The sequence below is a fragment of the Theropithecus gelada genome, chromosome 1 (assembly GCF_003255815.1).
Source record: "Theropithecus gelada isolate Dixy chromosome 1, Tgel_1.0, whole genome shotgun sequence".
Classification (NCBI taxonomy): domain Eukaryota; kingdom Metazoa; phylum Chordata; class Mammalia; order Primates; family Cercopithecidae; genus Theropithecus; species Theropithecus gelada.
The window spans coordinates 113,318,697-113,341,583 of NC_037668.1; the positions used below are offsets into that span (position 1 = coordinate 113,318,697).

The following is a 22,887-nucleotide window of genomic DNA, read 5'->3' on the forward strand; positions in this document are numbered from 1 at the left end:
AAGGTGAAGTGCATTAAGCAAATCAATAGTGTAGGCAAGGCTATATAGCAAGAACAACTTTCAAACACATTTCAGATCAGTCAGTCCAAAGTACATTCACACTATATAGCACCATAGGACTAAATGAACATTGTTGTGCTAATTAAAACACATTTGTATTCACTTATTCAAGTAGGTCCCCTAAAGATCTGAACTGAGAAACACTTCATTAGTATATCCTCAATGATTGCTGCATGAGTAAGGCTGCATTTCTTTTAAAAATATTGTATTTGCTAATTTTTCACCAATTGTGGAGCTTTCTCAACAACTGGTGCAAGTTGGTGCCTTTTTTGACTGTTCTACCTTGCCCCAGGTTTGAACATGATATGCAAGATGGTTTTTGTAACACTGGGATGATTTCTGGGGGGGAATTTTGGTGCTTATTTTTTTCCTTCCTAGTCCTTAGCTTTTTTGTGTGTTATTAAAGGCTTCATTAGAGATGGTTGTGAAAGGCTCTAGTCAGGATAAGCAGAGTGCACAGTAATTAATTCTGAGAAGCTGCCTTCTGATTCCAGGCTGAAGCATGGCAAATGATTTTGTAAATATTCACCCTTTGTCATATGTTCATACATTTGCTTTTCTTGGAACTTGTTTAAAATATGTTAGTGAAAAAACACCAGCTGAGTATTTGGATGCTTATAAGTATTAAACAAAGGCTCATTTCCAACCATAGTTGTACAAAATGGCTAGTTTCAAGAAATTGTCCTTGGTTATGATAATTGTCCATATTCTAACACTGTGTTAAAAAATAGTGAAGAATTTTTCTTCACTGTTATCAAATCTGGGCATCCTCAGCTGGAAAAGACTGGAACAGTTCGACAGTATTTTCCTAATGGAAACATTCCAGTCAATATTCTACCAAGGAAAACTAATTATCATCTAGCTAATGAGTTTTGCCTTTCCCAAATTACTTTGAAAAATATAGTAAGCCATATTTTTCTTGCCATTATAGTTTTGCCATTATAGTTTTTTTCTCCTTTTTTAAAAAATGTTGGTTTTACTTCTAATTTATCACTAAATATTAACTAATTTTTAAGTAAAACACTCATTGGAGGAATAACCATTAGGAATATAACACAGAAGGTACTTCATATCTGGTTTTGAGTAATACTCAAAGTACAATAACCTTAACACCATCTAGATTCTCTTCCTATGAGACAGAGCATAATGAAATTAGATTCTCATAAATGTCACTGCCCCCTATTTATTGTCTTTTTCCTTGAACCAAGGCAGAGCTGGCTAGGATCCATTGTTTTCTCAAGCAGATTTATTATAGATCGGGTGCATTCCATTTCAGAACAGGAATGTGCTTGTTATGAAATGTACAAAGCTTATAGTCGAACAAAGCACACAATCTGTTGGCAAAACACCACTTAAATAGTGGGTATAGTCTGTAAAATTTTCTGAAGTATCTTAACTAAATTTAATATTACATAAGTTGATATTCAAATCTTGAAATAAGTCCCTAGTGAACACAGTTCTGTTTATGCTGTCAAAACTAAATTCATTTCAGTATTATGCAAATATATAACTGAAGTATTTCTTATTGACATGATATAGTTAGCTAGATTTTTCTTGTTGCTTCACTTTCTCCTGGATAGTACCACACAAACTTTGAAAACTAGATTAACTCAGGTCTTCAGGGCACAATGTAACATACTTTAGTGCTCAATGTCATTTAGTCTGTGCAGTGAACTAAAGAGTATCTGATATTGTTTGGCTCTGTGTTCCTAACCAAATCTCATCTCAAATTGTAATCCCCATGTCCCACGTATCAAGGGAGGGACCTGTACAATCCCCAAGCATTGAGGGAGGGAGGTTATTGGATCATGGGGGCAATTTTCCCCATGCTGTTCTCATGACGATGAGTGAGTTCTCACAAGATCTGATGGTTTTATAAGTGTTTGACAGTTCCTCCTTCACACACTCTCTTTCCTGTTACCTTGTGAAGAAGGTACTTGCTTCTCCTTTGCCTTCTGCCATGATTTCAAATTGCCTGAGACCTCCCCAGCCATGTGGAACTGTGAGTCAAACCTCTTTCCTGTATAAATTACCCAGTCTCCGGTAGTATCTTTATAGCAGTGTGAAAAAAGACTAATATGGTATCCTTATAAATACCCAGGGAGAAACTAAGAGACAGTAAACACCCAGGAAGAAACTAAGAGACAGCTCTAAGAACAAAAAGAATGTGGGCAAATTTAGCAGTTAAAAGACACAAAAAACTAAGATTACAACAATTTGTTTTTAAAGTATGCCTGTTAAGTATACCTCTTTAGTTAAGTCTAAAAGGAAATGTGCAAAAATGGAAAGAGCTGTGGTTGGTTGGCGGAAAATGGTTGATGTGACACTGGTGGAAGAAGCTAAGAGATACTTGGGACCCCAAAGCCTAAATATTAAAACTTCATCCACTGCCTACAACTCCAGTAACCATTGCTCATTCTGGTTCTCAAGGCAGGGGACACAGCTTGTCAATGCATACTTTCCATTACTCTAAACATCCAAATACTAACATGACTCTGGATATGGGAGACTGGACCACTGGAAGCTGTATTACTGGAGTCTTTTTTGCTTGGGTTATCCACCCCTGGTTCACCTGTGGTCTATTCCATCCAGGCTCTCACTGAGTCCCCATACTTCCCTGGACTATTATTTTAGACTGAACTCGAAACAGCCCCAGACCAACTTTTTCTCCTACACGACCTATTTCTAGTCCATGTAAACACTTGCACATCCTTTGTTCACAACCTCTGGCAGTGCAACTATGACCAACACAGTAGCACTTTCTTGGCTTCCTACCTAACCTGTTAGTCACCAGCTACTAATCCTCTGTATCTCCCAGACACCTATCCTTGGTGTTTCCAAACTGCAAAAATATATTTAATCTCTCTGAGGGGTTTATTTAAAGCCCACTGTCTCTGGACTTGAAGTGAAAAAGGTAACACATCTCATCCCACAAATTTAATGTAGAGAAATTAGAAAGTATAGATAAGTCAAAACCATTAAAAATCTTTGTAATCCCAACACCTATGCATAGATAACACTTACTGTTAACATTATCTATCACACAAACTTCAACACATTCCTATTAAGTATTTTTATGAGAATTTTTTTTTTGCTCATACTATTATAAAATTATCCTATAAGCACAAATATAGTTAAATAAAGCACAGGCCACTAAATTTAAATTCATATCATTTAAATTGAGATCGCTTTAAATTAGATTTTCTGAAAAAAAGTTATCTTCTGAAAACAGTCTTTTGTTGTTAGGTAACTGCAAATAAAATAAGTAAAGCTCCTCGTATTGAATTTTAGAGTACTGCAAGACTGAACCCAAAGCAGAGATACAGACTTTTATGGTGGTAATAGAATTTGAGAACTTTATTAAAAAATTAAATATTTAAATAAATACTCCAGGATCGATTAGGATAGGTGTTGAAATTTGAGGACAAAAATCAATTCACAGAGTGTTTCACAGTTCACAGAGTGTTTCTTCTCTAAATATGCATGAATCAACCAGAGATAGAACAAAATAAAAATATTTAGCTGCCAAAAAGAAATTGTTCTGAGACATCAGCACAGGTTTTCTTCTGTGATGATACCAAGTTTTTAGGTCTTGTAGCAAATGTTGAGAAGGTAACCTTACAACTGCAAAATAATCATTGGATGTTACACAGAGAGAGGTCCCTCTGTTCTCTGTGGATATACAGAGCACACCCAGAATGCACCTGGTCAACTTGAGCCCTCATTATCTTGAAGACACCTGATATTCCATAAGACTAGATGAGGCTGCCAGCTCCTTGTCCACACCGACTACATGCCATGTACCTCATTTTATAACTAAAAAGAATTTAAAATTCATGAAGCTTGTTGAAAGCTCAACTGTCACATTCTACTCATTCCAAAGTGTATGGGAAAAAGAGCAGAACAGACATTTCAACTGAAGCCATTATTGTGCTTGAATAGCCATATTCCATTAAATTGCTAATAAACCTTCTAGACGATGTTGATCACATCAACCATACAGTTGCATTCCTTTCCTTTATACCAACTTGCCCAGTTTCATTCTATGCAGTATTACTCTTTCTGTGCCCTTTATTCCAAGGTTGCCCAGAATTCAAAGCACTTATTCAGTAAGTTTGTAATCCAGTTTAGTATGCTATTAACAGAATTCTTTAGAGGAGATCATGGAAAAAGAAACTCAAACTTATTTTTGGGTCAATGACCAACCTTAAGGGAAACACATATTAAACCAGTTTAAAGAAAAAGGTCAGGATCCATGAGGTATTAAGGAAAAAAGGGAAGAAAAAACATTCATTTCCACAATTTTCCAACATTCCTTAAAAATAAAAACAAGCCCAAGCATGGAATGGCAAGGCCCTGGTGCCCCTGTACTAATGGTGGTGGACAATACTGCTATTCATAGGAAGTGAGAAAGCAAAGGTTTTTCCTCAACACCGGGGAAGTTTTGGCTTCCCTTACCTTCATTTATTCTGGGGTTCAAATTAGAACCTTATAAATCTCAAGTTTGCCTCTCAGAGCAAATAGTAACATACAATGGCTTAAATGCTTTAAAGTTTGCTTTTTAATAGCATAACTAATTAACTGCTTCTATTGTAAATGGCTTATTAAGCCACTCCTATTAGGGTGTTAACTACTGAAAATATGTAAAGCTGAATAGACACCGTATGGAATTAGGCATTTAAAAATAACTAGGGCACTATTTACACTACCTGCCTGATGAGCAGTTTATCCCCCATTTAAATATTAACTGAAAATATGTAATGGAAAAAAAATAAAGTTAAGGAAACAGATGTGTTAACCTTAAAATTCTTTCATCAAACAGCAAAGTTATTTCTTATAATTTTTAAATTCTATATCCATCTTAGAGCCTTAGAAGAAAGTCTAGGTCTCTCCAAATTCAGGGTACCAAATGCTTGCCTCTATCCAGGCAGTTTTCCAGTGAGCAGAGCTGGAAAAGCTTTTCTTTTCACAGGGTAACTGGTTTGGAATAAGCTGCCTGTGTATCCAGAATGGTTTTTTTTTTTTTTTTTTTTTTTTTTTTTAGCAAAATCAAGCTGGACAAAAGTGAAATTCACTCCCTGGATTACCTTATGATTATGAAAATATTTGTGTCTATTTTTTAAGAGTTCCCAAGATTAGGCAAAATAAAAAAAAAATTTTCCTGCAGCTTCCCTGCTGAAATACCTTAGTGAGAATGCATAAAAACCAACTCTAAATGATGCACAAAGCAACTGAGAGTAAGTAAATGTTAAAGCAACAATAATATGATTCGACACAAATGAGTAATAGCCCCAATATAAAAAGCTGCAAAATTACAGTAATTTTACAACCCATTTGAAATAGCAAAACACATTGTTACTTTACCAAATATTAACTGATCACCTAATGTATGTCAAAGCTACATGCAGGTATCTGTGTGGTAAATTTCTGGACTGGGGAATTAAATGAAAAGAAACTAGCACAGGATATTTAGTTCACAGAATCATGAAAGGTGAAACTCACAAGAGATGTTTGTGGTCATACAGCTCAGGTGACCAATTCCCACTAGGTTGGCGTGACTCTCCCCTGCCACAGAGGCAGAAGCAGGATTAGAACCCAAGTCCCCTTGTTTACAGTTTAACAAGATTCCTGATGAACTAAAAATGGTTTTGATATGAAAAGGCAATGTTAAGACTACGAATAGAAAGTTGTTTCTACTTTTAAAGTTTTAGAATCATTAATACATTATTAATTATATATACATATATATTTAAATTGTCTTCTAGACGCCAAGCACAAATTACCAGATTTCATTTAAAATTTTCATATTGGCTGGAATTTCATCATTTCATGGCATCAAACGAGGAACCATCTGCCATCTAACCAAACCCAAAGGCCACAGAATAAATGTGGCTTGCACTGAAAAACAAGAGTGAGGACCATGGTCCTCTGTGATACTAGGCAGGCACGTACATTTTTAGAGGTTTCCATACAATTCAAAGTTAATGGTCTAGGTGTTTTTCAATTGGTATTGATAAGGAAAATGTAAAAATCAAAGCAATTTACAATGTCTGCCAGACTTTCCTTCACAGATTGTTTCAGGAAGCAAAACGTCTTCCTTTTTCCTTCGCCTCCTCATCCCCCCACCCCAAGTTGACACACACACACACATTCAGTAAAACTTTTGACTAATCCATTTGATGACTGAAGATTTGGCTTCCCAACTAAATTGATAACCTCTCTTCCTCTTCATTAATATTTGAAGGCTGCCCACCTAAAGAATTGGAAAATATATAATACAAACTGTAACAAATTTTTGTATTTGATCTCTAATTTCTGACAGCTGAACACTTGGCAAATGTGTATATAACATGAGCATAAAATGTGTCATATGAGTAAAGTTTTCAGCATGAATATGAGGTAATATAATTAGACTAATTTTTATACATGACTTATTGGACTTCATTTCTTATTTCAATCATATTTTGCATACTGCCGTTTTATGAAGGACATAAGTAAAAGACTATTCTGTTCAATACAAATGGTATCAAATTTCGAAAACCAAAAAGGGCTAAAAGAAGTTAATGAGGGTGAATAGAATCACCCCTATTAAAGGTAAAGTGATAGAGAGCAGGTGTAAGCTATTATGAGGAGGCCATTTTGTATCTCCTCCTCCTCATAGTTTCTCCCTAAATATGCCAAAATGAAAATCTTAGCTTTGGTTATGTGCTTAGCATGTCTTCATTAACAAAAATTTCTAGTAATGTAATGGAAAGAGGATTGTACTCTGCTATAGAAGGCAGAAAAAGTAACAGTAAATGAGTACCCTCTCTATGGAACCTGGGATTTTTTATTTTTTATTGTTTTTTTGAGACAGGGTCTTGCTTTGCCACCCAGGCTGGAGTGCAAAGGCACAATCACAGCACACTGCAGCCTTGACCTCTGGGATTCAAGAGATCCTCCCATCTCAGTCTCTCTAGTAGCTGGGACCACAGCATGTGCCATCACATCCAGGTAATTTTTGTATTTTTTTGTAGAGACAGGTTTTCACCATGTTGCCCAGGCTGGTCTCAAACTTCTGAGTTCAAGTGATCTACGCACCTTGGCCTCCCAATGGGCTGAGATTATAGGGATGAGCCACCATGGCTGGCCCTCTGGGATTCTTTTTAACAAGTGGAAATCCTAGCAAATGAAATGCCCTATTCTATCCTTGCAAATGAAGTAAGCATCCAGACAGGTGTTTTGTGACATCACTAAGCAAGTATAACAGGAAAAGGCATATGAAACCCTACAGAAAATGTATAGTGACAGGTAGAGATAATGAGGCACAGCTAAAATTCTAAATTAAAAATATTTCTGAAGGCAAATTTCGAAAAGCTTTTTACCTTTACTATTTCTAAATTTTTCTAATGTGCTTTAAATGCAAAAATATGTCTTAGGTCAGGCACATAGATACTAAAATAGAACTTAATCTATTGCTCCATTATAAGTGAATACATTATTTCCATTATGGTTTATTTGTAGCAAGTTTTGTTTTTAACCTCAAGGGAATCATATAATATTAAGGGATGTAAGTAGCCTTATAGAGAATTATCCAGTCCCTTGTTTTCACAGATGAACAAACTGAGGCCCAGTTGAACCTCTTGTTCAAAGCCACCAGCTAGTTGTATTTCAGAGCTGTGTCTTCTGTCTCCCAGGGCAGGGAGCAGTGCTCTTTCCATCACATCCGCAGCATCAGACTTCCACTAACTGGCTGCAATAGCTATAGTCAATAATGGTGCCCTACTATGCTCTCTTCCTGGATGACCTAATATTTAAGCTTCTTAACAAATCTATGAATTACATAATATTTGAACCACTATTCTACAGAAAGCAAACTGAGGTACTGAACACTTAAGTAACTTGTGAGTCAGCCTCCAGAGCCACACCACACACCCATTCTTCACCATTATACTACTGTTCACTGTTCTCTTCTTTTCCAAGGCATTTGTTGACCCTATATATTCACTGTACTCTAAGCTGAACTTTATTTCCCAAACCTGCTGGCATCCTTACTTTCCAACTCAGTTAATGTCATCACTGTCCTCTTTAATCACCAACCTTGGAATCTTAGGTCATCTTTGACTCCTTCTGAGTTCCTCACCCTTTTCCATGTTTCTACCACTGGAAAGTCTCTTGAATCCATGTACACTGCAATTTCCTAACAAAAGGCCTCATTCCCTGTTGCCTGAATGATTGCAAAGCCTCCTAGCTCATCTCCTTCTAACAGCTGTCCCTTCTTAAATTCATAACACACACTGGAGCCACAGTAATTCTGCCAAAACAACAGAGAGCTCATTGGTTTAAAAACCCAAGCTTACCTAACATTCTCGGTTACATTTTTCTTTTAAGTGTATGAAGTTTTCTTTTTCTTTCTCAATCTTCTCCTTGAAGCCTTATACAATTGTGTGAAGTTGGTATTATTTTCCCTATCTAACAGATGATGAACCAGACCCTATGACATTAAGTAATGTTTAGTAGAGATTGCATTGGGAGTTATACCTGATGTAAATGACGAGTTGATGGGTGCAGCAGACCAACATGGCACAAGTATACATATGTAACAAACCTGCACGTTATGCACATGTACCCTACAACTTAAAGTATAATAATAATAAATAAATTTAAAAATAAATAAATAAATAAATAAATAAAAAAAAAACTTATAAATTCTGTTATGTAAAAATGTAACTTCATTTTCTTATAACTAGATAATCTGGGTAAACACAGACAAGTCCAGTAATTTCTCAATTATTTCAAATTCCAACTCAGTTAAATTCAGGTCCATCCCCTCCTCTCCACTGCTTTCTTCCTAGGTGACATTCACAATGAGCATTTACCCAGCATTTTGTGCTGGCATCTTCCAGGATGTACAATCATCCCAACATAGTCTCAGATTCTTGGTCTCTGGCACTGGCGTAGCTGAAATGGTGACACTCCCACTAGCCTCTAGTTACATGATCCATGCTGCCTTCTGTAGTCACACATTATTTGTGATAACAAACAAGGTAAGGATTGGTAAGGATCAGAGGTAATGCAGGTATAACATGTAGAAAAGTGACTAGCACAAGGTCTGTTATTTACAATTCTGAAAGCCCACAAAGTTCTGAAAACCAAGCGTATTTTTTTTTTTTAATTTAGTGCCTGAACTACTTTGGTAGCAAAACCTGACTACATATGAAAGTTTTATAGACTTTATCTCATCTAGAATGAGCAGTCATAGGTTTTGCTGCACATATATTAATGTGGTTGATTAAAGGTTGCTATCTTAGACTCATCTGGGTGTGTTATGAAATATGGTTGACATACTCATTTACTTTCAAAATATAAAACATTATAAATTTTGAAACACATCTGGCGCTCTGGGTTTCAGAGAAGGAACTATAGACCTGAAAGATATATTCTGGCCGAGCATGGTGGCTCATGCCTGTAATCCCAGCACTTTGGGAGACCAAGACAGGTGGATTACCTGAGGTCAGGAGTTCAGGACCAGCCTGGCCAACATGGTGAAACCTCGTCTCTACTAAAAGAGTACAAAAATTAGCTGGGTGTGGTGGCGGGCGCCTGTAATCCCAGCTACTCAGGTGAGACAGGAGAACTGCTTGAACCTGGGAGGTGGAGGTTGCAGTGAGCCGAGATCACTGTACTCCAGCCTGGGTGACAAGAGCAAAACTCTGTCTCAAAAAAAAAAAAAAAAAAAAAAAAGATATATTCTATTGATACAGAATTCTAGGTTGGCAGGTGTTTCTGTTTTTTTGGCAAAACATTTGTCATTACAATGTTTTCAGCCTGCATTGTTTCTCTTCTTCATTTCAATAGTTTTGGGGGAACAGGTGATTTTTGGTTACATGGATAAGTTCTTCAGTGGTTATTTCTGAGATTTTGGTGCACCTGTCACTGAGAAGTATACACGGTACCCAATGTGTAGTCTTTTATCCTTCATCCCCTTCCCATCCTTCCCCCAGAGTCCCCAAGTCCATTATATCATTCTTATGCCTTTATGTCTGCATTGTTTCTAATGGGAATTCTGCTGTCATCCTAGTCTTTATTCCTTTATACACAATGAGTATTTTTCCTCTGACTGCTTTTCAGATTATCTCTTCACTACTGGTTTTCAGTTACAGGCATACCTTGTTTTATTGTACTTTGCTTAATTGTGATTTGCAGACATTGTTTTTGTTTTTTTTTTTTTTTTTTTTACAAATTGAAGGTTTGTGGCAAACCTGCCTCAAGCAAGTCTATTGATGCCATTCTTTCAACAGCATGTGCTTGCTTGTATCTCTGTGTCACATTTTGGTTAATTCCTGCAGTATTTCAAACTTACTATGTCCACATAAGACAGCAAACTTAATCAATAAATGTTGTTGTGTTCTGACTACTCCATTGACTGGTTTGTTTCCCTGTCACTCCCTCTCCTGGGGGTCTACCTACTCCTGGAGACACAGCAATATTGAAATCAGGCCAATTATATCCTACCATGGCCTCCAAGTTTTCAAGTGAAAGGAGGAATTGTATGTTTCTCACTTTAAATCAGAAGTTGGAAATTATGAAGCTTAGTGAGGAAGGTATGTTAAAAGCTAAGACAGGCCCAAAGCTAGGCCTCTCGTGCCAGTTAGCCAAGTTGTGATTGTAAAGGAAGTTGCTGAAGGAAATTAAAAGTGCCACTCTAGTGAACACATGACTAATAAGAAAGTAAAACAGCCTTATTGATGATATGGAGAAAGTTTCAGTGGTCTGGAAAGAAGATCAAACCAACCCCAATATTCTCTTAAGCCAACGCCTAATCCAGAGCAAGGCCCCAACTCTCTTTAATTCTATGAGATCTGAAAAGAGGTGAGGTGAGGCAGCTGCAGAATTGTAAAGGTAGCAGAGGTTGGCTTATGAGGCTTAAGGAAGGAAGCCATCTCTACAACATAAAAGTACAAGGTGAAGTAGCAAGTGCTGATGTAGAAGCTGCAACAAGTTATTCAGAAGATCTATTATAGCTAACACACAGCATTGTATGTTATGAATATGGTTGATGAAGATGGTTATACTAAATGAAGGTTTTCAAAGTAAATCCAATAACCTTATATTGGAAGAAAATGTCATCTCAGACTTTCCTAGCTGTTAAGGAGAAATCAATCCTAGCTTCAAAGCTTCAAAACACAGGCTGACTCTCTTGTTAGAGGTTAATGGAGCTGGTTACCTTAAGTTAAAGCCAATGCTCACTTACCATTCTGAAAATCCTTGGGCCCTTAAGAATAATGCTAAATTGACTCTGACTGTGCTCTACAAATGGAACAACAAAACTTGCATAACAGCACATCTGTTTACAACATGGTTTGCTGAGTATTTTAAGCCCACTGTTGAGACCTACTGCTCAGAAAAAAAGACTGCTTTCAAAAAAATTACTGCTGATTGACAATACACCTGGTCACCCAAGAGTTCTGATATAAATGTTCAAGGGGATTAATGTTGTTTTTATGTCTGCTGACACAAGAGTCATTCTACCGCCCATAAATGAAGGAGTAATTTCAACTTTCAAGTCTTATTATTGAAGAAATACATTTCACAGGGCTATTGGTGCCAAAAAGAGTGATTCCTCTGATGAATTTGGGCAAAATAAGTTGAAAACCTTTTGGAAAGGATTCATCGTTCTAGATGCCATTAAGAACATTTGTGATTCATGGGAGGAGGTCAAAGTATCAACATTAACAGAAGTTTGGAAGAAGTTGATTCGAACTTTGAATGGTTTAAGAATTCAGTAGAGAAAGTAACTGCAGACATGGTAGAAATAGCAAGAGAACTAGAATTAGAAGTGCAGCCTGAAGATGTGACTAAACTGCTGCAATCTCATGATAAAACTTGAATGGATGAGGAGTTGCTTCTCATGGATGGGCAAAGAAAGTGGTTTCTCAAGATGGAAACTGCTCCTGGTGAAGATGCTGTGAAACATTGTTGAAATGACAATAAAATATTTAGAACAGTCCAAAAACTTGCTTGATTGATACAGCAATGGTAGTTTGAGAGGACTACAAAAGATCTACTGTGAAAGAAGATCTACTGTGAGTAAAATGCTATCAAACAGCATTGCATGTTACAGAGAAAAGTTTCATGAAAGGAAGAGTCAATCAACATAGCAAACTTCACTGTTGTCTTATTTTTAAAAATTGCCACAGTCACCTCAACCTTCAGCAACCACAACCCTGATAGGTTGGCAGTCATTGATGTTGAGGCAAGACCCTCCCCAAGAAAAAGATTATGACTCGCTAAAGGCTCAGATGATTGTTAGCATTTTTTAGCCATAAAATATTCTTTAACTGAGATACATATATATTTTTCAGACATAATGCCATTCCACAATTAATAGACTACATTAAAATGTAAACATAACTTTTATTTAGACTGGGAAGCAAAAAAAATTGTGACTCCCTTTATTGCGGTATTTGCTTTTATTGTAATAATCTGAATGGAACCTGTACTATCTTTGAGGCATGCCTGTATTTGATTATGATGCGTAAAGTTTCTGGTATTAAGTAGTGATTTCCCCTCAATGCTAAGGCAAGGCTCTTCTGAGGCTCTACTCAAAGCCCTGTGTATTGTGAGAGCTCTCTTTTCTGACTTTTGGGAATATAATGTCATTTCTGCATGAGTTCTGGGAATTGTCTGGCCTATTTTCTGGTGGTTCTTTCTCTAGCTTTGGGTAGTTCCTCTTATGCATGCACAGACAAATAAATACCTAGCCAAAGACTCAAGTACTGGAATGATGTATTTGAGCAGCCCCTCATCTCCAGTACTCTGCCCTGCAAATTCTACCATTTTAGTTCTCCCAAACTCTGATTTTCGTCCCCTCAATTTGATAAGACCAGTAGGTTCTGTTCTACATCCCCTCCTCCACCTCTGTGGCCTGAAAACTATCTCCAGACAATAAGCTGGGAAAATTGTAATCTCATCATTTGTTTCCCTTCCCTCAGCGATCAGTCCTACACTTCCTGTGTGCACTGTCTGCAAAGTTGTTTCACATAGTTGGTCCAGTTTTCTAATAACTTACAGCAAAAGGGAAATTCCTGTAGTAGTTAATCTTTCATGATGGAAGTCAAAGGTTCAAGACTATACACCTAAACATTGTTACTTTTCCTTCCTGACCACCTCTGTGACAACATTATATAATGTCCCATAACTCAAATGACTCTTTTTCCTCATTTAAACAATGAGGAACAACATTTCTCCCCTTAACAAATAAACAGAAGGGAGGTCTAGAAATTACTTCTCTATGAACAAATTTAGTGATTCCTGATGATCTTGGTGATGCTGGCATGAAAGGAAGCAGACAGTGAGCGTGATAAAACTTCTCTAGGATTTATTTACATGTTACTTAAAATGCAAAGCTCTGATACAACTTTAACTCTAATGGACCTTGGAAGCTAATTAAGGAGACCATTTGTAACTGTATAGCAGTCTGTCTCTGGACTGTATTTGGAAGATGAGTCTGTATCAAAGTGGTTAATAAGCAAATTTAACCATTACAGAGTCTCAGAAGTACAAGTAATAATCACTGCTGATTCTTTTCCTCTTCTCCGCTACAATATCTATTTAAGCCTCTGAATAAGACAGACTTGGTCTGCCAGAGTACCTCTGCTGAAGAACTCAAAGCCACTGGCACAGAGTAAAAGCAGTTAGACACACAGAACCATAGCTATAGCCAGGGAGCTTTTCTAACTTGAATCAAAAACAAATTCAGAATGGCTTGAAGAAAAACAATCCACTGAAGGCTGTTGAAAAAGACCAGGATCATCTTAGAAATAAACAAAGCATTAGTAAAATACATAGTAAATTATAGCTTACTGACTGTATTCTTTAACAGTTTGCTTTTAAGAGAGCAACCTCATTTTAACACATAGTTCAAAAGCATATTATAAAGTTGGAAAATGTGCAACCTTTTCCTTAAATAATTTTGCCACTGGGAAACCCATATGTTTGGACCACAGGGCCTTAACCAAGGCATAACCTCTTATCTGATGCGAGTTTACTCTGCAGTTAGAGCAGCCTGGCAGGAAGATGGTATAGGAGAGCAGTTGAGCTCATGGATATTGGAGCAAATGAGGCCTCATTTTGAATATAGGATCTACCACTTACTTACTAGTTGTGTGAGCTTGGGCTATTACTCAATGTCTTAGTGCATTTGCATTGTTATAAAGAAATACCTGAGGCTGGGTAATTTATAAAGAAAAGATATGTATTTGGCTCAAGGTTCTACAGGTTGTACAAGAAGAATGGTGCCAGCATATGCATCTGGGAAGGGCCTCAGATCACTTCTACTCATGATGGAAACCAATGGGAGCAGGTATGAGCAGAGATCACATGGTGAGAGAGATGAAGGAGGAGAGAGAGGGAAGGAAGATGCCAGGCTCTTTTTAATAAGCAGCTCTTGCAGAAACTAATAGAGTGAGAACTCACTCATTACCAGGAGGATGGCACCAAACATGAGGGATCCACCCCCATGACCCAAACACTTCGCAATAGGCCCACCTCTTAACATTGGGAATAAAATTTCAACATGATATCCAAAGTATATAATCCTTTCCCTGGTTCCCCAAATCTCATGTCCTTTTCATATTGCAAAATACAATCATTCTATCCCAACAGTCATCTAAAATTTTAGCTTGTTCCAGCATCAACTCAGAAGTCCAAAGTCCAAAGTCTCATCTGAGACTTATAGGAAGTTACTTACAGCTGGGAGCCTGTAACATCAAGGACAAATTATTTATTTCCAAGATACAATGTTTATACAGGCACTGGGTAAACAGTCCAATTCCAAAAGGGAGGAGTTGGACAAAAGAATGGGGTAACAAGCTCATGCAAGTCCAAAACCCAGTAGGGCAGACGTTAAACCTTCAAGCTCCAGAACAATCCTTGACTCTATGTCCCACGTCCAGAGCACACCGGTGCAAGGGGTGGGCTCCTAAGACCTTAGGCAGTGCTGTCCCCACAGTTTTGCTGGGCAGCACACATGGTTGATCTCATGAGTTGGAGTCCAATGCCTGCACCTTTTCCAAGCTGAGGGTACATGATACTGGTGGTTCTACAATTCTGGGATCTCGAGGATGGTAGCCCCATTCCCACAGCCTCATTAAGCAATACCCCAGTGGGGACTCTGTGTAGGGGACTTTTACCCTATATTTCCCCTCCACACAGCCCTAGTAGAGGTTCTCTGTGGGGGCTCCACCCCGCAGCAAGCTTCTGCCTGGGCACTCAAGCTTTCTGATATATCCTCTGAAATCTAGGTGGAAGCTGCCAAGCCTCCATCACCCTTGCATTCTGCATGCCTGAAGACTTAACACCATGTGGAAACTACCAAGGCTTATTAAGGCTTATACCCTGCAGACAAAGACAACCTGGCTGGAGCTAAAAGCAGCAGGGATTGGGGGGTAGTGTCCTGAGGTGGTGTAGGGCAGTGGTGCCCTGGGCCATTCCCCCAAAACCACTCTGGCCTCCTAGGTCTCTGGGTCTGTAATGGGAAAGGTGGTCTTGAAGGTTTTTGAAACACCATCAGGATCTTTTTCCCACTGTCTTGAATTAGCGCCTGGCTCCCTTTTATCCATGTTAATCTCTCTAGCAAGCAATAGATCAGCCACATCCTTGGATTTCACCTAAAACTGCTCTTTCCTTCTCCTACTACATGGGCAGGCTGAAAACTTCCCAAAATTTTCTGCTCTGTTTCCCTTTTAAATATAAATTCCAACTTAAGCTCATTCCTTTGCTCCCATATCTGATTATAGGCTGTTAGAAGCAGCTACACCACTTCTTGAGTGCTTTGCTGCTTAGACGTTTCTTCTACCAGATAACCTTCATCGTCATCACTATTAAATCCAGCCTTCCACAAATCCCTAGGACATGGACACAGTGCAGTCAAGATCTTTGTTAAGGCATAACAAAAGTGACCTTTGCTCCAGTTCCCAGTTAGTTCCTCACTTCCATTTGAGACCTTGTCAGCTGGGCTTTCACTATCTATATTTCTATCAGGAATCTGGTCACAACCAATTAGCTAGTCTCTAAGAAGTTCCAAACTTTCCCTTGTCTTTTTGTCTTTTGAGGCCTCCAAACTCTGTCCATTATCCAGTTCTAAGGCTGATTCCCCATTTTCAGGTATTTTTATTGCAATGCTGTACTCCTCAGTACCAATTTTCTGCCTGTGGTGCTATAAAGGATACCTGAGGCTGGGTAATTTACAAAGAAAAAAGGTTTATTTGGCTCACAGTTCTGCAGGCTGTACAAGAAGCATTGCACCAGCATCTACTTCTCATGAGGGCCTCAGGTTGCTTCCACTCATGGCAGAAGGGAAAGAGGAGTCATTGTGTGCAGACATCACATGGTGAGAGAGAGGGAGCAAGGGTTGGGGAGGTGCAAAGTTCTCTTTAACAATCAGTTCCAGGGGAACTAAGAGAGTGAGAACTCACCTGTTAACTCTGAGCATGGCACCAAGCCTTTCATGAAAGATCTGCCCCTACAACCCAAACACCTCCTACTAGGCTTCACCTCCAACACTGGGATTCAAATTTCAACATAAGATTTGGAGAGACAAACATCCAAACTATATCACTCAACTTCTACAACTTTTGTTTCCTCGTCTGTAAATTGGAGATCACAATCGTGACTATCTCATAGGGTTGATATGATGATTAAATGAAACAATACATGTAAAAAGCCTTAATGAAAAGCCTGACACAAAGTGATCCCTCAATCTTAGTTGTTTACCATTACTACTATTGTTAGAAAAAATAAACTTTCTCTTGAACACCAGTCTTAGAAATACAATATGAATAGACAGTAATTGTCATTAAACTATGAGATTACAGAAATAATGTGAATGAAAAAGTCATTATATAAAAATAATTGTAAGCCTTGTTCACAGTGACCCATGAAAAATGCAATTGGAATCATAAAGGGAAACACCACACTAAATTTGCCTCATTTTTCTGAGTTCCATTTCTAAATGTGTTGTCCAGAATCATTAGAATACTTAATAAAGTATAAAATGACATGTTACATGAAAAAAATCATAAAAATGTCATTATAACAACCCAGAGCCATCTCCTTTTTGGCTTATCTGGATGTAGCACCCAGTAAATCCTAGTAGACAGTAATACTCCAGGACAACCAATGGCTCTCTGAAAAATGTCAAAAAGGAGAAAGTGTCACCTTCACTGTGCTCCTGATGATGCTATTTCTATCTACTTTCAGTGTGGAGTATTTGGCATCCTGACTGACAGTCTGTTTAAAGTTCCACCGGTCCAGGATTCACTTGAAGGAATTCAAATAGACGACCCCTCAGAGGCTATGTAGCAAAATGATTACATTCACAGGTTTTGAAATTAAACAACTTGGTTCAAATGCTTTTTCTGATAGTTGCTAGTTGATTGGGAAAGATACTATACTCTGAGCCTCAGTTTCCTCACCCATAAAATGATCATTTACAGTTGTTTTTAGGCCGGGTGTGGTGGCTCACACCTGTAATCCCAGCACTTTGGAAGGCTGAGGCAGGAGGATACCTTGAGCCCAAGAGTTCAAGACCAGCCTGGACAACAGGGTGAGACCCTGTCTCTACTAAAAATGAAAATTAAATGCACTCCAGCCTGGGCAATAGAGACCCTGTCTCAAAACAAAACAAACAAAAACAAACTGGAAAAACATAAAAATAAAAGTTGTTTTTTATCTCAAAGGGTTGTTGTGAGGACTAAAATGATGTTTATAAAACTCTTAGCATGGTGATCTACTCAGTAAATGTTCAATAAATATTATTTACTAACTATTACATTTTAGTCTGGGAGTCTGGACAATCCCATACAAAAGTCTCAGAATACCAACTCTGTGCTACTTCCAGCACTGCTGAGTTATCCATTCACTGAACAGATGTGTGTTGAGTGGCTGATGCTGTCTCAGACCCTGTGCTCAATGCTTTACTTACTTAGTTGAAATCCTCTCATCATGATGGGCTTCGTGAGAGATTGTGAGCTCTGTGAGGCTAAAGTCTCTACTCTGATGTTGATGGCTATATAACTGTGTAATGTATGGGCCCTGGCACAGTGCCTAACAAACAGGAGATGCTAACAAGTTTTAAGGAATGAATCAATGAGCAAGGGATGAATGACTATGACACAAGGAAGATTAACTCCTTGACCTCAGGGAACTCATGTTCTAGCTGGAGATGGAATTAGCCCCCTAAAAGACAATGGAAGCAAAAAGTGTTAGGGAGGGAATTTCAGAGAGTGGGATCACCATTAGTAAAATATCAACAATTTCTGTTACAGTTACGCTAATATAATTCAGTGATAAGAGCAAAAGAATGTGTAATCAAAGTTGATGATTCTAGAAGACCTCTTCTAACAAAAACCAGAAACATCTTTTTTACTACTTACTGTAGGAAAAGAAACTCTAGTCATTTTTATATCTGAAGTCAAAAGACAGAAAGGAATATGTGGTCACATATCCTTCTATGTAAGTCAAGCCCAGTCCTGCCTCAGTGTCCTCACCCTATTTGCTAGTGGTTAGGGGTGTCAATCACCACCTCCCACCTCTTCTCTACCTTATGGCTAATTAGGAAGAGACACATGACAAATAGGGATCATATATTAGCTTTATCCGGGGTCCCTTGGTAATGGCCAAATTGGAGAACTGGCAAAGTCTCTTACCTTCTAGTTAGAACTGAACACAGCCTGATCTGCAAGTAGAGAGAATCTGATTTAAAACCCAACTGCACTATCCTTTACTCCACCCACCTGTCCCAAGACATTCTACAGGGCATGTGGGGATTATAGGAAGTACAAGATGAGATTTGGGTAGGGACATAGCCAAACCATGTCACCTACTGACCTCCAGGAAACGGGAGTGGGGAAGGACTGGAGATTAGACCCCATAAAAACTTCTGAACAACAAAATTTGATAAGCTTTGGGGTTGGTGAACACATGGATGTGCTGGGATGGTAATGTACCCAAAGAGGGCATGGAGGTGCCACCCCCACCCCCCTACCACAGTGCCAACTTTTAAGATAACTGATGGTAGTCACAGTAAGTGGTTGTTACTGCAGGGGCCTCTTTATTTGTTCTCTTCTTCAGCACTGAGATCTTAGAGCCAAAGCCATCCTAGCTCTGAGAGACCCAAAATCCAATATAAAAATGGGATCCTTAATTTCTAAACATCTAACAACTCTGCCTTCCAGTATGCCTGCCTTTTTCACGTATAGAATTATGGCTCAGGAAGCTGCAAATATCAAATCTTACTACAGATAATACAGAATTACAATGGCTACCATATAGAATGTTCCAGATGAAAAAGAACATTCATATAAGTGTACTTGAATCCTAAATTTCTATAAATAGGCAAAGAGAATGGGATTGTTATTCTAATTGCCATTCAGAAGTCTCAAGCAGACAACAGGATTCTAAAATTGCTTTTTAAAAAAATTTATTGAAAAGAGCTAATAGAAAGTTAAAAATGCGAGATATCGTCATACCAAGGACAGTAACATTGACGTGACTTATTCTGCTCCCCTCTGTCTTTGCCTGAATAGTCAGTCTACTAACTCTGTCTTAAATGCCTTGCTTTTCTGAAAACACAGTTAAATGGTTTCCTTATAAGAAAAAAACTACCCCCAAATTCAGGAAATAATCCCTGAGTGACTTATACTCCTTGGACAAAAACAGAGCCAAGGGTCATAGTTTGAAAATTTCCTAAACCTACAGAAGACCTCCAGATATTTTCTGAAGAGAAGCCAGGTATAGTGGCACATGGCTATAACCCCAGTTACTTGGGAGACTGAGGTGGGAGGATCATTTCAGCCCAGGAGTTTGAGGCTGCAGTGAGTTATGATCATGTCACTGCACTCCAATCTGGGCAACAGAGTGAGACCCCGTCCCTAAATAAATAAATAAATAAATAAAAATTTAGGAAAAATTTAGGGTCTTCATTGAAACTTATAACCCCAGGATATCTGATCTCAACCAACTAATACACATACTGGTGAGAATTAGAGAAGCCACAAAATGGGTGAAAGCGGCAGAATGGTATTCCCTGACAAGCCCCACCTGGTCCATTATGGAAAGCAGGGAAACAATGCAAATAACTTCTTGAAAGCCATTACCAAAGTGTTTCAGTTGGATGGCAAAAAACAACCTAGGCTGGCCTTCGGGCCTACTCTCGGGCACTTCTTTAATAAATGACTGAAAAAACAGTTTCCAAAAAACTGTTGTTATTGGTGCAAGCAACTAGGACACTGGAAAAGAGACTGCTCCAAATATTTCCAGGGAAAACATTATAAACAGGCTGTCTACCCTCTGATAATCTCCACGTTGATCACCAGGATTGACAGGCCTTTGGGGGAAGCTCCAGTTGTTATCCTGTAGGTAGACACCACAACTGTGATTTCTACTTTACCTATTTATTTAAAAAATTTTTTTAAACTTCAATAGGTTTTGGGGAACAGGTGGTGTTTGGTTACAAGAATAAGTTCTTTAGTGGCGAGTTCTGAGATTCTACATTAAACTCCATTTTTGTTTTTGTTTTTGGCTTAAGCAACAAAAATGTATTGTCTCAGTTCTGTAGGCTAGCAACTTGAAATCAAGGTATCTGCAGGGTTGGTTCCTTGCTAAGGCTATGAGGAAAACATCTGTGCTAGGCCTCGTTCCTTGGCTTATAGATAGCTGTCTTCATATTCACATTGTATTATCTTAGTATGCATGTCTCTATGTCCAAATTTCCTCTTCTTATAAAGCCACAGTCATACTGAATTAGGGCCTACTCTAATTACCTCATTTTAATTTGATTACCACTCTAAAGACTTTATCTCCAGATAAGATCACATTCAGAGGTACTAGGGGTTAGGACTTCAACATATGAATTCTGAGAAGGCATCAATTCAACTCATAACGTAAGTGCTGCTGAGCTCTTGTTAGAAAATGAACCCTTGGGCCAGGTACGGTGGCTCACACCTGTAATCCCAGCACTTTGGGAGGCTGAGGTGGCAGATCACGAGGTCAGGAGTTCAAGATCAGTCTGGCCAACATAGTGAAACCCCATCTCTACTAAAAATACAAAAATTAGCTGGGCGTGGTGGCATGTGCCTGTAATCCCAGCTACTCGGGAGGCTGAGGCAGAAGAATTGCTTGAACTAGGGAGTTGGAGGTTGTAGTGAGCGGAGATTGTGCCATGCACACTCCAGCCTGGCAACGGAGCAAAATTCCATCTAAAAAAAAAAAAAAAAAAAGAAAGAAAATGAACCCCTGACCCATGAATGTCTTGTGACTCTCAGGCCTGACATTCCCATTTGGAGGTGGGTCAACTACGACACAACTACAAGGAAAGGGTCCGTTTGCTGGCCAAATGAAAATAATGTGTTTGAAGTTATGGCTGGCCTGGCCCTAGTGACATCTCAGTTTTGCATACAGTAGTAGCTATCCTTTTGGAGAAAACATTATCTCCCACTCTGCCACCTAAAACAAATCCATGGGCTCAACAAGGTCCTCGATTCAGAGATTCCCTTCAATGCCTGGACCTGGTTTACCTCTGGTTCACCTAAGCTGAAAACTGATGGTGCTAATAGTGCTACTACTGCTGTTTGACCTCAGCACCAGCTATATAAAGCCTGGTTATTGGTATCAGTGGGCAGAACCCAAAGCTGTTCTCAGAGCCCTTGTCAAGCAGGCTAAGGGGCTGGGTTATTGGGATGGACAATTCACAATGAACCTTGAATGTCCTTAGCTTCTTGCCGGGTCAAGAATGCAAGGCCTTGATTACTCTTTACTCAGGTCATTTCTCTGGGTTGTGTTTCAGTGAACATCTTGAGAAATGAAGTAAAGTTGCGTCCATCTCCTCCTCCATCCCTTCCTCATGGCTCACTATAAAAGCAGTAAGTTCCCTAAACTCAATGTTCCTCAAATGTGACACAAATCCACTGAGTACACAACACCCATTTAAACCCATGCCTGTCTTTGTCACCTTCATGAGTTTTGGGAAGACATGGGGAATTGACACCAACATGACACTCATGCTGCTTGCTGGGCCATGAATAATAAAGTCCTCTGTCTCTGATGTAGGTGTTACCAGTCTTCTGTAACAAGCTAAACTGTTGGCTTGCCAATGGGGTAAAATCTCAGACCCTTCACAGATCCTGACTTCATGGGGACTGATACAAGAATAAAAGTCCTGTAGTTTCCAAAGGTCTTTGACAAGGACACTCTAAGTATCTGACATACTTGGCTGATTCCTGGTATTTGGTCTCTCCTAGGTCATTTTGCTCTATAATAATAATTCACTTGCCCATTCTTTTGTTTTATTCCCTCAAACAAAATACTTATTTTGCACAAGACACTCCTTAATAGCAATAACAATAACATCAACAACTAATACTTACAGCATTGGTCTATACACTATATGTCATCTTTACTTCTTAAAATATCCATCTGAAGGAGATATTATTACCCTCTAGTGTACAGATCAGAAGACTGAGGCATAAGTCATACAGTTTAAGCCCCACTTTTATAAAATTGGGGACAACCTCTCACTCAAAATAAAAAAGAAAATTTCAGTTGTCAGGAATATCAAATCCTGTTCTATCCATGAGTCCAGGCATAGAAAATGCCTTCTTTGTCCTATTCATTAGAGGGCTCTACACTGAAGTCAGTGATTCAATTAAGAAACAATCTAAAATGACTACATATTGTACTAAATTGGTCTCCAAAATACAACTTTCTAACATTTAGCTGGCTATTTAAAAACTCTTTGTAAAAGAAATTTACATCTATAAAGAAAATCTCCATTTCTAAGGGCATCTC

The 22,887-nt window shown here is 38.5% G+C and overlaps 1 protein-coding gene and 1 long non-coding RNA gene across 9 annotated transcripts in view; one reads left to right on the forward strand and one right to left on the reverse strand.

Annotated features, from left to right (window-relative positions):
- The window catches only part of LOC112619538, a 124,057-nt gene that overhangs the window by 95,071 nt on the left and 6,099 nt on the right, over nucleotides 1-22,887 (forward strand). The window contains exons 3-4 of the long non-coding RNA XR_003118247.1: nucleotides 5,228-5,297; nucleotides 8,895-9,086. This is a non-coding gene — a long non-coding RNA (uncharacterized LOC112619538). The remainder of the gene's footprint in view (nucleotides 1-5,227; nucleotides 5,298-8,894; nucleotides 9,087-22,887) is intronic.
- DDAH1 (dimethylarginine dimethylaminohydrolase 1) overlaps nucleotides 1-22,887 on the reverse strand; it is a 254,705-nt gene that overhangs the window by 52,918 nt on the left and 178,900 nt on the right. Inside the window, exon 1 of one of the 8 annotated variants that reach the window (XM_025377543.1) lies at nucleotides 8,140-8,241. The exons of the other annotated variants lie outside the window; for them this stretch is intronic. The gene's annotated coding sequence lies outside the window, so the exon portion shown is untranslated. Of the gene's footprint in view, nucleotides 1-8,139; nucleotides 8,242-22,887 lie in introns of those variants that run through there. 8 annotated transcript variants of the gene reach the window in all.